The sequence below is a fragment of the Chiloscyllium plagiosum genome, unplaced genomic scaffold, assembly GCF_037043375.1.
Source record: "Chiloscyllium plagiosum isolate Xiang-an unplaced genomic scaffold, Cpla_swu_hap1 HiC_scaffold_34, whole genome shotgun sequence".
Lineage (NCBI taxonomy): Eukaryota > Metazoa > Chordata > Chondrichthyes > Orectolobiformes > Hemiscylliidae > Chiloscyllium > Chiloscyllium plagiosum.
In genome coordinates, this window is record NW_028270172.1 from 43,805,729 (window position 1) to 43,822,665 (window position 16,937).

Sequence of the window (16,937 nt, forward strand, 5' to 3'; positions counted from 1 at the left end):
ATATAACCAAATTATTTAAAGAAAGGGTTATTGAGAGAAAACAAAACTGAATATATTGTAAAAGATGTGTCAGAACACTTCGAATGATGAATGGGATGAGACAAAGTCAGCATGGCTTTATGAAAGGGAAATCATGCATAACTAAGCTATTAGATTTTTTTGAGTGTGTAACTGTTCTGTTCTGGACAGTTATCTTGGTTCCAGTCAGAACTAAAAAAACATGCAAATACTTGGTTCTATTCAGAAGGTGTGCACTCTGTAAGAACTCAGTTGTGTCAAAAGTAAGGATTTTCATCTGTGATTAAGGTAGAAAATGTGCGTTTATCTCTGATCAATACTGATATGCACATACTATAAAGATAAACAGGAATTCTCCCTTTTCAAATCCCATAGCCTTAATCCTAACCCTTCAGTTCTCCTCAGCCATTTTACCCTCTTGTTATTACCCTAGACCTGCCTATGGCTGCACAAGCCCATGAACCTGGTCGATGAATCACTGGTGCTCATGTGGCTCACCTCTTAAAAAGGACACTATCCAACATAACATTGCATAACACCATCAGATACTTTTCAATCCCATTCCCCTGCATTTTCCCTGTAGTGGAAACATCTTCTCCTCATCCACTTTATCCAGGCCTCTCAGTATTCTGGAATTTTCAATGAGATCCCTCCTCATCCTTCTAATCTCCATTAACAACAAACCCAGATTCTGCAACCACTTCTCATATCTCAAGCCTTTCATCCCCAGGATCATTCTTGTAACCTCCTTGGAATATCCTCCAATGTCTGCACATCCTTCCTTCAGTGCAGGGCCCAAACTGATCATAATATTTCAAATACAGTCTGACCAGAACCTGATACAGGCTTAGCAGTACATCTCTGCTCTTGTATTCTAGCCCCCTTGAAATGAATGCCAACATTCTATTTGCCTTTCTAACTGCTAACTGAACCTACATGTTAACCTTAAGAGAAACTTGAACTAGGACTCCCTTAGTGCTTTCTGAAGCCTTTCCCCACTTAGAAAATTGCCTCCATCTCTATTCTTCCTACCAAAGTGCATAACTTCACATGTTCCCACATTGTATTCCATCAGGCACTTCTTTGCTCACTATCCTAGTCTGTCCAAGTCCTTCTGCAGCCTCCCTGCTTTCTCAACATTGTCTTCCCTCCACCTGTCTTTGTGTCATCTGCAAACTTAGCAGCAATGCCCTCAGTTCCTTCCTCCAGATCACTAATGCATAACGTGAATAGTTGTGGTCCCAACACTGACCCATGCGGAACTCAACTATTCACTCGCTGCCATCCTGAAAATGATCCCTTTATTCCCACTCTCTGCCTTCTGCCAGTCAGCCAATGTTCTATTTATGTCAGTACCTAAGACCCACGGGCTCCTATTTTATTTAGCATCCTGTGCGGCACCTTGTCAAAGGCCTTTGGAAATCCAAATAGGTGTTATCGGTTTGTTGTCCTTGTCTAACATCCTCATTACCTTCTCAAAGAATTCTAACAGATTTGTCAGACATTACCTCCGCCAAATGAAGCTGTGCTGACTCAGTCCTATTTTACCTGCATTTCCAAGTATTCTGCAATCTCAGCCTTAATAGATTCTAAAATCTTACCGATGTCCAAGGTCAGACTAACCGGCCCATAATTTCCTGTCTTCTGTCTCCTTCCCATCTTAAACAGGGATGTTACATTAGCCATTTTCCAGTCCTCTGGGACACTCCCTGACTCAAATGACTCCTGAAAGATCACCACCAATGCCTCCACAATCTCCTCAGCTGTCTCCTTCAGAACCCCAATGTGTAGTTCATCTGGTCTGGGTGGTTTATCCACCTTCAGATTCCCCAGCACCTTCTCCGTAAGTGATGGCCATTGCGCTCATCTCTGCCCCTGATGTTTAATGCTCTGCTCTGCTATTGGTGTCTGTTAGTGGCAGAGCAAGCTCAAAGGGTTGAATAGTTTCTTCACACTCTCAGCTTTAATGTTTAAAATTAATCTGCAGCAGACTGAGTAGGTGAGAAGGGTTTGAGGAGGGGCAGGATGGGAGAGTTGGGGCTGCTGCTGTAATGAGCTCCCTTCAGAGAATGCCAAATGAGGCACAAGGAAAACCACAGGCAGGTCTAGGGTAATAACAGGAGAGTAAAATGGTTAAGGACAACTGAAGGGTTAGGATTAAGGTTATGGCATTTGAAAAGGGAGAATTCCTGTTTACCTTTATGGTATGTGCATATCAGTATTGATCAGAGATAAACGCACATTTTTGTACCTTCTTCACAAATGAAAAACCTTAATTTTGACATACACATTCAGTGCAATCACACTCATAAGATCCTGTAATTGGTTGTCATAGGCGATCAAAAATTAATTGACACAACCATAGCACCATCTTGTGGCCACCTTGCATTAAACCATAAGAAGAAAATTTACTAATAATTAACTACTTCAGCTATAAATTAAATATACTTTAGTTTCCCAATCCTATTTTAAACTACTTTCCTAATTTTAAAATAAAATCTTGTTCTCACCAAATAATCACCCACCTGCTGTCCTCTAACATTGCTAACTTTCTCTGGAAATGTATTAATTAGAGATGAATTGTTTCCCCCATCCCCAACCATCACCAGTCTCTCTGGTCAGTTCCACTTGACAGTCAATATTTAAAATGTTGGATGGTTGCTGATAAAATGTCTTATTTTGTTCTGAATGGCATTGAGTACTTTGAGTGCTTCTGAAGCTGCATTTCATTGGACATTTAGGCAGTTGTATACAAAAGCAAACTATTATAGGTACTGGAGATCTGAAACAAAATCACTAAATACCTTCTCTTAGTTTGCTCATCAGAGGTTGCTGACTTCACCCGTGATTAAATCTTCCTGCCTTGTTTTACTACTACAGTTTGTCCAGCTCCAAACATCAGGATAATGGAATAGCCACATGTAATCTATTCCAACAACTTCTCCTTCAGCCACCTTAGCTTATTCCATTCTCTTAATTTGTCTGTACCCATTATCCATCATTTCTCCAAGCTCTTCCAACCTTTCCACATTTATCCTTGGCATTGAGGAACGACTTTGGCTAAATTTGACAGTTAGCACAGAAGTCCCATCAGCTGGGTTGAAAACATAATGTGACCCTTCTGAGGCCATGGAAAAGACCCTGGGAGGCATATTCCCAGTGAATACCCAGGATAGGTCATCGCTGACTAATCTGGCTCAATACCTTTGGGCAAGTCTCACATATGATGGGTAGGAAAGTGTTGATGAATGTTGACTCGAAGGTTTTGATAAACCACTGCACAAAAGATTATGAGGAAATGAAGGACCATGGAATTGAAGATGAAGCGATGATTAGAGCATGATAATTTGTTGGGAGGTGGGAGACAGAGAGGAGGCATATAAAATTTATTTTCTGAATGGCAAGAGGAGCTTTTAAAGTTTCTTTAATAAGCTATTAACAATACAGAAAATTGTGCACCTGTGAAACACATACTTGGGAACTGTGGCCAATTTATGGGATAATGAATCATCAAAGAAAGAGGAAAAGGTAAACTCAGCTCAAAGTTCCTGACACAGACTTCTGCAATCCATTGATCGGGAGGAACAACATGAGCCATACAGTAAGGATGAGCATCTTACCTGCTTTGTTAACTTTTGAATGCGTGTACCTTTTAAATGTTACTCACTGCAGGGTATACAATATATTCAGATATTTGGAAAACAAAAGTGTAGAGCAAACCAAAGTACAGATTAATCAACTGTCTTTGTTGGTTGGTTTGTGCTGTTTGTCACTTTAACACAGTGGCACGGGCACGGTGGATAGTGTTTGGGCTCCTGAACTCATCTACTCCAGGCTGGCAGCATCCTTTTCTCTCTTCCCTTTTTGTTGCTTTTCTTTATCATTTCTTTCTTCATCTTCAAGGCTTGACCATTACCAGCAGGTTGGCAGCTGCAGCGTTGGCAGTGTGGATCAGGACTCATGGAGGCAGCAGCAGTGCCCAGAGCTTGGACTCTTGGCATTGGCAGTGCCTACAATGGGGTTTCCTGGCTGGGGTGGGCCCAGAGTAGGGTCTTGTCTTGGTGCCCAGAGCAGAGACCCAGGCCGGAGCCTGCATTCTTGGTGGTGGCAGCAGGTGATTAGCTGCAGTGGTGCCGGTGCCTGGAGTGGGGACTGTAATGGAAACTTAACAAAATTAACATTTATTGTGAAATCTGTAAAAGAATACCTTCCTAAGTCAATTTAATGCAGATGGCCTGACTTCACTGAATTCTGTGAACAGACAGCCCGTCCTTGCAAGTTCGGCAGAGTCAGGGGAAAACACAAGGGCAGGAGCAGTTTTTCAACAGTAAAGGAATGGGAAAACAACTCCTTATGTGGAAAACGGCTCAAACTGTTCCTAAGCTAATTGCCCTTGAGGTGAGATAAGGCTGAGCGAAGTATGGTATAAAGGAAACATGTGAATGATACTCGGTACCCCTTGCATAAGGCATTTTGTCAAGTGCAGAGGGTCCCTTTGCAAAGGCCTGTAATAAAATTTTTCTTTGCTCTTGCTAACATTTAAGTTGAGTCGATTTAATTTCCACGACAGGACTCTTGCCGAAGTTGTTGAGGTGGCAGGAATAGGAGAGCCAGGGTCTCCTGGAGCACCATCATTGCTGTACCCAGAGCAGGTAACTCCTCGAGGACTGGTACACCTTTCAGAGACAGTGCAGAAGCCTTGAAGCCGTGCTTGAGATCCAGTTTGAAAATAAGATGAACTCTTATATAAGTAACTTCTTTTAACCATTATTGTAACTCAAAACGATGTTGGATTGTGGTGACAAAACACTTGCCACTGTATTTACCTTGATATGTGTGACAATAAAAATCATTCGTTCTGGATTAGTTGCGTGAGTAATTGCTATTTGCTGCTGTTACTCATTTAGGGTCTATATATAGTCCTACACACTCAGCTACAATGTGTAGAACAGTGTAAGTTGACCTCCGAAAACAGGTGCGACTTATTTCAAGACCTCACCAACAAATAGACATTAAATAATTGCGTCATGATTGATTAATTGTACAAAGATGCCATTAAGTAGAAGCACTTTTTGAAACTGTCAAATTCACTGTTTTCCACATTCAACAGAAAACATTCTTTTCATTCTGATTCACAATGGCTTTGGCATCATAGTAAGGATCCCACTCCGTAATAACTCATCTTCCTGTCCATTCACTGCTTTCATTGGTGCACTTCATAGGACCCTACAACTTGACAACAGAATCACACACAAACCATCAAACAGGGAAGCTTCATTCACCTATTCTATTTTGTGTGATCTGTTGATTATTCATTTATGGAATTTGTGCATAACTGGCTAGGCCAGCATTTAGTCTCCATCCTTAATTGTCCTTGAGATGGTGGTGAACAATTGTAGTTAATGTGGCATAGTTATAAGCAGAGTGCTGTTAATGAGGGAGCTCCAGTATTTTATTGTCGTGTAGAGAACAAACATCTTTATAGTTTGGAGAAGAACTTGCAGGTCGCAGTGTTCTGCTTCCCTTAATCTTCTTTACAGGTCATAGATTTGGAAGGTGCTGTCAAAGGTGTTCTGGTGAGTAGTTGCAGTACCTCTTCTAGATGGTACACACTGCTGCAATAATGTGGTGAGGGAGGGAGAGAATGCTGAAGGTTTTAGATGGTATGATCAAATGGGTTGCTTTCTCCTGGATGACATCCAGCACTTTGGGTGTTGCGGAAGCTGCACTCATCCAGGCAAATAGAGAATATTCCATCACCCTTTTGACTTACAGATGGTTGACAAGTTTGAGGAAGCAGGTGAATTACGTACTGCAGATTTCCCAGCCTTTGCTCTTCTCTTGTAGCCACAGTATTTATATGGTTGGTCCAGTTCAGTTTCTGGTCAATGGTAACCCATCAGATGTTGATAATAAGAGATTCAATGATGGCAATGCCATTGCATATCAAGGGAAGATTGCTGAAATCTCTCTTGTTGGAGATGGTCATTGCTTGTTAATTCTTGAATGACTTGTTGAAGTAAGCATCCAAAGGTTGAACTATAACTTCAACCCAGGTCTGTCAGCAACGTAGATGTTATTTATTCACAGGCACCTCTCAATCTCATCAATTATATAAAGTATCTGAACATTTCTCACACTGATAAACTTAATTCTTCATATAGGACACCAGGAAACATCATTGATCCCTAACTTTGTCTCCATCCTTATCACACATAAAACCCCCCTGCAGAAAACCTGATGATCAGGATGATTGTACATTTGAAAATTGTACGATTTAATTTTGTTCTGTGGGTCATGCAGCTGGTACCACCATGGATCTTGACTTCTCATGTTCTATCATTTTCACTAGATATGTTTTTGAACCTTTCCCCACTACAGCTTAGCTGCAAGGTGTTTCAGACTTCATAAGCATTTTATTCAATTTGCTGATGTGAATAGTGTATTTGCCACTATGGAATGGGTTTGAACAATTGAGTTTTATTGACTCGGCTGACAGCACTGTTGATCTTCTGCCACAAGACTGTTTTGTTCCATAAAGCAGCTCCACCAACCAGCTGTTGGTCTGAAGTCCATTTCATTGGCTGTACACACAATGGATTTCTGGTGCTGACATAACCATTCTGATTTTTTTTGCGGATCCATCTGGTATATGCTTTTCAAGGTCAGACTAATAGCTGGTCCTGTTCTCATGATGCATTTAATCCCGCGCATCCTCTTCAGGGTAGATTGGTCAATCTTCAGTTCTCACAGCCATTTTTCACTAACAAATGTTACAAGTTTTAGAGTGAGAGCAGCTTTGTCTTTCATTTAAATTTTCTGGAGGAAAAATTTCTGTTCACCTTCAACATGCAGTATGTGATCTGTTCTAAGTGTACTTTAAACTCCTTTAAACAGCTTGCATCACCTGCTTATTCTAATGCAGCAGCCTGTGGCATAATGCAAATTATTCTTGTGGGTGTAGCACTTTGTCATTGAAACGGATGGTCAATTAACAAGCCGAGCATTTGCAAAGTATGATTTTTGGCACGAAAGATAAGGGATTGTCTTTTACACAAGGATGACACAAGGAATACAGGGAGAACTAGCTATTTGGATACAGAACTGGCTTGAAGGTAGAAGGTAGAAGATGATGGAGGGTTGCTTTTCAGACTTAAGGCCTGTGACCAGTGGAGTGCCACAAGGATCAGTGCTAGGTCCACTGCTTTTCATCATTTATATAAATGATTTGGATGTGAACCTAAGAGGTATAGTTAGTAAGCTTGCAGGTGACACCAAAATTGGAGGCGTAGAGGTCAGTGAAGATTACCTCAGATTACAACAGAATCTGGACCAGATGGGCCAATGGACTGAGAAGTGGCAGATGGAATTTAATTTAGATAAATGCATGGTGTTGCATTTTGGGAAAGCAAATCATAGCAGGACTTATACATCTTATTGGTAAGGTCTGACAGAGTGTTGCTGAACAAAGAGACCTTGGAGTGCAATAGGAAGGGTTTGGAGGGATATGGGCCGGGTGCTGGCAGGTGGGACTAGATTCGGTTGGGGCATCTGGGGCTCCTTGAAAGTGGAGTCACAGGTAGATAGGATAGTGAAGAAGGTGTTTGGTATGCTTTCCTTTATTGGTCAGAGTATTGAGTACAGGAGTTGGGAGGTCATGTTATGGCCGTGTAGGACATTGGTTAGGCCACTTTTGGAATATTGCGTGTAATTCTTGTCTCCTTCCTATTGGAAAGATGTTGTGAAACTTGCAAGGGTTCAGAAAAAATTTACAAGGATGTTGCTAGGATTGGAGGATTTGAGCTATAGGGAGAGTCTGAATAGGCTGAGGCTGTTTTCCCTGGAGTGTCGGAGGCTGAGGGATGACCTCAAAGAGATTTATAAAATCATGAGGATTTCTTCATTCTTTAGTGCAGCTACGAGTCTGAAAAGGATCAAGGGTCAAGGTCCATTTTGTGTTTTAATTACCAGTGCCTCATAATTCCAGCAGAAACACATTGTGTTTTTCATTGCATTACTGGTAAATTCCAATATATAAGAATATTCTTACATGTTGGGAGTCACAGAAGCTTTGGAGAGCCACGAGATGAACATCAATTTTAAACCAACCTAGTTGGAAAAGCAGCCTTCAGAAGCAGAGACTTGTTGTATTAGAAAATACCTTCAATGGGAGGAGTACTTTCTGTCCATTTGGACACAAAGTTTGTGCTGGACAGGGAACATAAGAATAAATGGATGCAAACACTGAACAAAGTTAGATGTCAGGTCATCTACTATCAAAGGTCATTGAACTTTGGATTAAATTGCTAGTTCATTCAGGTAAACTGCAAGGGTTTATACAAATGCTGGAAGATTTATTAGCCTGAGGAGATCACTGAATATAAGAGACAGGCTACATATTGAATGTTGTGTGCCATCGGTCTCTGATTGCTTGGAATTTGTTTTGATTGCCTTGGGGAGTTGGAAGATAATTTCTCAGATATCCTCACTAGTTTTTCTTTTTGGGTTTTCTCTCTTCTTTGATTCTTCCATAAGATTTGCTGGTGGCTGGATCCAAATGGGGTCATTGCTTTATGCTCAGTTGCACCAAATTAATACAAAGAACAAAGAACAATACAGCACTGAAACAGGCCCTTTGGCGCTCCGAGCCTGCACAGACACATTTTGCCTTTCCATATTAAAACTGTCCTGACTTAAGGGATCCATATTTCTCTATTCCCTTCCTAATCACGTATTCGCCCAAGTGTTTCTTGAGTGCTGCTATTATGTCCGCTTCCACCATCACCCACGGCTGCATGTTCCAGGCACGCACCAACCTTTTTGTGAAAAACTTGCCTCGTACATCTCTTTTAAACTCCACCTCCTGCCTCACCCCCACCACACACACCTTAAACCTGTGACCCCTCATAGTTTACCCCTCCATCCTGGGAAAAGCCTCATGCTTTCCACTCTATCCATGCCATTCACAAGCTTATGAACTTCTATCAATTCACCCCTCAACCTGTTGCATTCCAGTGAAAACAAACCCAGTCTATCCAACCTTTCTTCATAGCTAAAATCCTCCATCCCAGACAACATCCTGCTAAACCTTTTCCGTATCCTCTGCAAAGCATTCACATCCTTCTGGCAGTGTGGTCACCAGAACAGTACATAATATTCCAAGTATGGCCGAATTAAATATCTATAAAACTGCAGCATAGTTTGCCTATCCTTATACTCAATACCCCTTCCAATGAAGGCAAGCTTATCTTCATTACCTTATCTTACCTGCACTGGTGATCTGTGGCGATCTGTGGACTTGCACACCCAGATCCCTCTGCATATCAATACTCCTAAAGGTTCAACCATTCAATAAATAATTTCTACCTGTACTTGACCTTCAAAAATGCATCACCTCACATTTGTCCGGATTAAACTCCATCTTCCATTTTTCTGCCCATGCCTCCAACTGATCTATATCTTGCTGTATCCTCTGACAATCCTCCTCACTATCCGCAGCACCCCAACCTTTGTATCATCTGCAAGCTTATGAATTAGACCAACTACATTTTCCTCCAAATCATTTATGTAGACCATGAACAATAGGTCCCAGCACTGATCCTTGTGGAACACCACTTGCCACTACCCTCCATTCTGAAAAGCATCCATCCACCATTGCACTCTGTTTCCTATGACTAAGTACGGGGTAGACACACTGGACTGATTTATAAATTTCCATATTACATTTGCATGGGATGTAAAGCTATCTACTTACTTTCCAACAGTGTATTATGCAATTCAAACACCAAAACAGCAACGAAATTCTCACTTAATTTCTTTGCAAACAAAATTCCATTAATATGAAAAATACCAGGAGCTCGATACTGATAAAAATAGATAATAGATCATGATGCACAGAGAGCCCACAACTAGCCTTGTGAAAGTGAATATAATATTAGGGAGTACAGTTAGGTGTAATTAAATAGAAGGGAAATAAGATCATTTCATTGTATAAGGCTGTAGTCTAGCTGCAGGAGAGTCAACATTCCTGATGAAGGGCTTATGCTCGAAACATCAACTTGCCTACTCCTTGGATGCTGCCTGACCGCCTGTGCTATTCTAGCACCACACTTTTCGGCTCTGATCTCCAGCATCTGTAGTTTTACTTTCTTTTAGTCTAGCTGGTATCCAGTTTGGCCTGCTCACATACCAGGGAATTAAAACCCTTCAAAGATTCAGAAGAGGGTTACTTGATTGATGTAACTATTAGAAACTGATCAAGAAATTATATTTCTGAAAAACAAAGATTTTGACAGGATATAATTAAGCTCTTTAGAATAACAAAGGGAATGGCTTCAACCACAAGGTGTCATGAGTTCGGCTATAGAGGAAGGGAGTGAGGTGACATCAGTATACTTTATCAAACCAGACTCAAATTATAGTGCAAACATTCAGAAGCAAGCTAGAAGAGTTTCTGGAAGACGTCTGAAGTCAGAGACTTAATACAGGAATCAGAGGGATTTCCTGGGTGATTTTTCATAAATTGATCTTTTTGTTTGGGGGGGGGGGGAGGAATTTATGATATGCTGAGTGCAAATTGCACCAAACCAAGGTGAGACTAGTTTAGTGGACCAGATGATCCTTTCCAATTCATTTTCACATGTTCATTTAACTGTTCCCCAGATCACGGAGACCTCCATATTATAGACCACCTGTGCCAAACACACATTTATACTTAGCCCCATACATTTGACTGGCTTACGTTTTATCCTCATGAAAGAGCAGCAAAGTACCACTTAACAGGAAAGAACTGTAACACGGAATTAATGCCATGATAAATAACCAAGCAAGCTCTTTTACAGGCATATGAAAACTAACCATAAGTACACAAAAAGCTATTATTTAAAACAAAACTAAGTACCAATGACTTAGAGTCATAGAGTCATAGAGATGTACAGCATGGAAACAGACCCTTCGGTCCAACCCGTCCATGCCAACCAGATATCCCAACCCAATCTAGTTCCACCTGCCAGCACCCGGTCCATATCCCTCCAAACCCTTCCTATTCATATACCCATCCAAATGCCTGTTAAATGTTGCAATTGTACCACCCTCCACCACATCCTCTGGCAGCTCATTCCATATATCAATTCACCCCTCAACCTGTTGCATTCCAGTGAAAACAAACCCAGTCTATCCAACCTTTCACCCTCAGCAAGAAAAAGTTGCCCCTTAGGTCTCTTTTATATCTTTCCCCTCTCACCCTAAATCTATGCCCTCTCGTTCTGGACTCCCTGACCACAGGGAAAAGACTTAGTCTATTTATCCTATCCTTGCCCCTCATAATTTTGTAAACCTCTATAAGGTCACCCCTCAGCCTCTGACGCTCCAGGGAAAGCAGCCCCAGCCTGTTCAGCCTCTCCCTGCAGCTCAAATCCTCCAACCCTGGCAACATCCTTGTAAATCTTTTCTGAACCCTTTCAAGTTTCATAACATCTTTCCGATAGGCAGGAGACCAGAATTGCACGCAATATTCCAACAGTGGCCTAAACAACATCCTGTACAGCTGCAACATGACCTCCCAACTCCTGTACTCAATACTCTGACCAATAAAGGAAAGCATACCAATCGCCTTCTTCACTATCCTATCTACCTGCGACTCCACTTTCAAGGACCTATGAACCTGCACTCCAAGGTGTCTTTGTTCAGCAACACTCCCTAGGACCTTACCATTAAGTGTATAAATCCTGCTAAGAGTTGCTTTTCCAAAATGCAGTACCTCGCATTTATCTGAATTAAACTCCATCTGCCACTTCTCAGCCCATTGGCCCATCTGGTCCAGATCCTGTTGTAATCTGAGGTAACCCTCTTTGCTGTCCACTAAACCTCCAATTTTGGTGTCATCTGCAAACTTACTAACTGCACCTCTAATGCTCGCATCCAAATCATTTATGTAAATGACAAAAAGTAGAGGGCCCAGCACCGATCCATGTGGCACTCCACTGGTCACAGGCCTCCAGTCTGAAAAACAACCCTCCACCACCACCCTCTGTCTTCTACCTTTGAGCCAGTTCTGCATCCAAATGGCTAGTTCTCCCTGTATTCCATGAGATCTGACCTTGCTAGTCAGTCTCCCATGGGGAACCTTGTCGAACGCCTTACTGAAGTCCATATAAATCACATCTACTGCTCTTCCCTCATCAATCTTCTTTGTTACTTCTTCAAAAAACTCAATCAAGTTTGTGAGACATGATTTCCCATGCATAAAGCCATGTTGACTATCCCTCATCAGTCCTTGCCTTTCCAAATATATGTACACCCTGTCCCTCAGGATTCCCTCCAACAACTTGCACACCACCGAGGTCAGGCTCACCGGTCTATATTTCCCTGGCTTGTCCTTACCGCCCTTCTTAAACAGTGGCACCACGTTTGCCAACCTCCAGTCTTCCGGCACCTCACCTGTGACTATCGATGATACAAATATCTCAGCAAGAGGCCCAGCAATCACTTCTCTGGCTTCCCACAGCGTTTTAGGGTACACCTGATCAGGTCCTGGGGATTTATCCACTTTTATGCATTTCAAGACATCCAGCACTTCTTCCTCTGTAATATGGACATTTTGCAAGATGTCACCATCTATTTTCCTACAGTCTATATCTTCCATATCCTTTTCCACAGTAAACACTGATACAAAATACTCATTTAGTATCTCCCCCATTTTCTGAGGCTCCACACAAAGGCTGCCTTGCTGATCTTTGAGGGGCCCTATTCTTTCCCTAGTTACCCTTTTGTCCTTAATATATTTGTAAAACCCTTTGGATTCTCCTTAATTCTATTTGCCAAAGCTATCTCATGTCCCTATTTTGCCCTCCTGATTTCCCTCTTAAGTATACTCCTACTTTCTTTATACACTTCTAAGGATTCACTCGATCTATCCTGTTTATACCTGACATATGCTTCCTTCTTTTTCTTAACCAAACCCTCAATTTCTTTAGTCATCCAGCATTCCCTATACCTACCAGCCTTCCATTTCACCCCAACAGGAATATACTTTCTCTGGATTCTTGTTATCTCATTTCTGAAGGCTTCCCATTTTCTGGCCGTCCCTTTACCTGCGAACATCTGCCTCCAATCAGCTTTCGAAAGTTCTTGCCTAATACCGTCAAAATTGGCCATTCTCCCATTTAGAACTTCAAGTTTTAGATCAGGTCTATCCTTTTCCATCACTATTTTAAAACTAATATAATTATGGTCGCTGGCCCCAAAGTGCTCCCCCACTGACACCTCAGTCACCTGCCCTGCCTTATCTCCCAAGAGTAGGTCAAGTTTTGCACCTTCTCTAACAGGTACATCCACATACTGAATTAGAAAATTGTCTTGTACACACTTAAGAAATTCCTCTCCATCTAAACCTTTAACACTATGGCAGTCCCAGTCTATGTTTGGAAAGTTAAAATCCCCTACCATACCTACCCTATTATTCTTACAAATAGCTGAGATCTCCTTACAAGTTTGTTTCTCAATTGCCCTCTGGCTATTGGGGGGTCTATAATACAATCCCAATAAGGTGATCATCCCTTTCTTATTTCTCAGTTCCACCCAAATAACTTCCTTGGATGTATTTCCAGGAATATCCTCCCTCAGCACAGCTGTAATGCTATCCCTTATCAAAAATGCCACTCCCCCTCCTCTCTTGCCTCCCTTTCTATCCTTCCTGTAGCATTTGTAACCTACTTTAGTCAAAATAACACAGGATGTAACATTAAGATTGTCTTGGGATCATGGCTCGATAAGACAGTTACACATCTGTGTTGTTGTTTATGTTTATCACTATTGTCAAGTGAGTGGATAATTGGAGCTCATTCTGGGGTAGGTGGGACCATTACAAATTGGATGGTCTACACCTGAACCAGAGGGGTACCAATATCCTGAGAGAGAGATATGCTAATGCTCTTGGGGAGGGTTTAAACTAATTCGGCAGGTGGATGGGAACCTGACTTGTAGCTCTAGGGTACAGGAGTTTGAGAATAATGAGGCCATGAATAAGGTTGCAAAGTCGCAGGAGTGTACCGGCAGGCAGGAAGGCGGTTTTAAGTGTGACTACTTCAACACCAGGAGCATCTGGAATAAGGTGGGTGGACTTGGAGCATGGGTTGGTCCCTGGGACTTCGATGTTGTGTCCATTTCAGGGATATGGATTCAGCAGAGACGGGAATGGTTGTTACAGGTTCCGGGGTTTAGATGTTTCAGTATGAACAGGGAAGCTGGTAAAAGAGCGGGAAATGTGACATTGTTAGTCAAGGACAGTATTACGGTGGCAGAAAGGATGTTTGATGAGGGCTCATCTACAGAGATAGTATGGGTTGAGGTTAGAGACAAGAAAGGAGAGGTCACCCTATTGGGGGTTTTCTGTCGGCCTCCAAAAAGTTCCAGAGATGTAGAGAAAAGGATAGCAAATATAATTCTAGATAGGAATGAGAGTAATGGGTAGGTGTTATGGGGGACTTAAACACTATAGTTTGAGTACTTTAGCTGGGTCAGTTTTTGTCCAGTGTGTGCAGGAGGGTTTCCTGACACAGTATGTAGACAGGCCAACAAGGGGTGAGGCCACATTAGATTTGGTACTGGATAAGCAACCAGGCCAGGTGTTAGATTTGGAGGTAGGTGAGCACTTTGGTGATAGTGACCACAATTCGGTTAAGTTTACTTTAGTGATGGAAAGGGATATGTATATATCACAGGGCAAGAGTTATAGCTGGGGGAAAGGTAATTATGATGCGATTAAGCAAGATTTAGGATGCATAGGACGGGGAAGGAAACTACAGGGGATGGGCATAATTGAAATGTGGAGCTTATTCAAGGAACAGCTACTGTGTCCCTTTAATAACTATGTACCTGTCAGGCAGGAAGTGGTCAAGCGAGGGAACCGTGGTTTACTAAAGAAGTTGAAACTCTTGTCAAGAGGAAAAAGGAGGGTGATGTAAAAATCAATTGGGGTGTTTGAGAATGACCAGTTAGCCAGAAAGGACCTAAAGAGAGAGCTAAGAAGAGTCAGGAGGGAATATGAGAAGTCTTTGGCAGATAGGATCAAGGAAAACTCTTATGCTTTCAACAGGTATATAAGAAATATAAGAATGACTAGGGTAGGATTAGTTGAGGATCTGGTGCTGGAAAAGCACAGCAGGTCTAATGTGGCCTCACCCCTTGTTGGCCTGTCTACATACTGTGTCAGGAAACCCTCCTGCACACACTGGACAAAAACTGCATCTGAGGAGCAGGAGAATTGACATTTTGGGCAAGAGCTCTTCATCAGGAATGAGGCTTGTGAACCGAGGGAGAGGAGGGATAAATGGAAGAGGGATGGAACTGGAGGAAGGTAGCTGAGTGATAGGTAGATGGGGGGGGGGTAATGTTGGTAATCGGAGAGGAGGGTGGAGCGGTTAGGTGGGAAGGAAGATGGACAAATAGGACAGGTCAAGAGGGCACTGCCAAGTTGGAAGGTTGGATCTTGGATAAGGTGGGGGGGGTGAATGAGGAAACTGGTGAAATCCACATTAATCCCATGAAGTTGGAGGGTCCCAAGGCGGAAGATGAGGTGTTCTTCCTTCAGGAGTTGGGTAGTTAGAGTTTGATGATGGAGGAGGCCGAGGACCTGCATGTCTTTGCCAGAGGGGGAGTTAAAGTGTTGAGCCACAGGGAGGTAGGTTGCTCTGTGCGTGTCCTGGAAATGTTCTCTGAAGCGCTCTGCAAGTATGCATCCTGTCTCCCCAATGTAGAGAAGGCCGCATCAGGAGCACAGATACAGTAAAAGACATGTGTGGAGGTGCAAATAAATCTCTGATGCAGGTGGAATGCTCCTTGGGGGCCTCAGACTGAGGTGGGAGGAGTGCTGTGGGCACAGGTTTTGGCAATTCCTGCAGTGATGGGGAAGGTCCTGGAGGGGAGGGTGGGATGGTGGGGGGCGTGGAGGGGTTAGTCTCTACAGAACACAGATAGGGATAGGGAAGGAAATATATGTCTGGTAGTTGGGTCCGTTTGTAGGTGGTTGAGGATGATGCCATGTATCCAGAGGATGGTGGGGTGGAAGGTGAGGACCTGTGGGTGTCTGTTCTTGTTATGGCCAGCTCTTTCCTTCAGTGTATCTCATCTACTACCCACACTTCTGTCCCGTAATAAGGACAGAACCCCCTGGTCCTCACCCTACACACCACCAACCTCTGGATACATCACATCATCCTCAGCCATTTCTGTTCAAGGAGACGAGTGGAGACAACCATGGTAATTATAGACCAGTGAGCCTTACTTCTGTTGTGGGCAAAGTTTTGGAAAAGACTATAACAGATAGATTTATAATAATCCAGAAATGAATAATTTGATTAGGGATAGTCAACATGGTTTTGTGAAGGGTAGGTTGTGCCTCACAAACCTTAGAGTTGTTTGAGAAGGTGACCAAATGGGTGGATGAGGGTAAAGCAGTTGATGTGGTGTATATGGATTTCAGTAAAGCATTCCCACAATAGGCTATTGCAGAAAATAGGGAGGCATGGGATTGAGGGTGATTTAGCGGTTTGGATCAGAATTTTCCTAGCTTTATGATGACAGAGGGTGGTGATTGATGGAAAATGTTTATCCTGTAGTTCAGTTACTAGTGGGGTAGCGCATAGGATCTGTTTTGGGGCTACTACTGTTTGTTATTTTTGAGTGACCTGGATGAGGGCATAGAAGGATGGGTTAATAAATTTATGGATGAACCTAAAGTCAGTAGCGGTGTGGACAGTGCAGAAGGATGTTGCAGGTTACAGAGGGACATATATAAGCTGCAGAGCTGGCTGAGAGGTGGCAAATTGAGTTTAATTTGGAAAAGTCTGAGATAATTTACTTTGGAAGGAGCAACAGCAATACAGAGTGCTGGGCTAATGGTAATGCTCTTGGTAGCATAG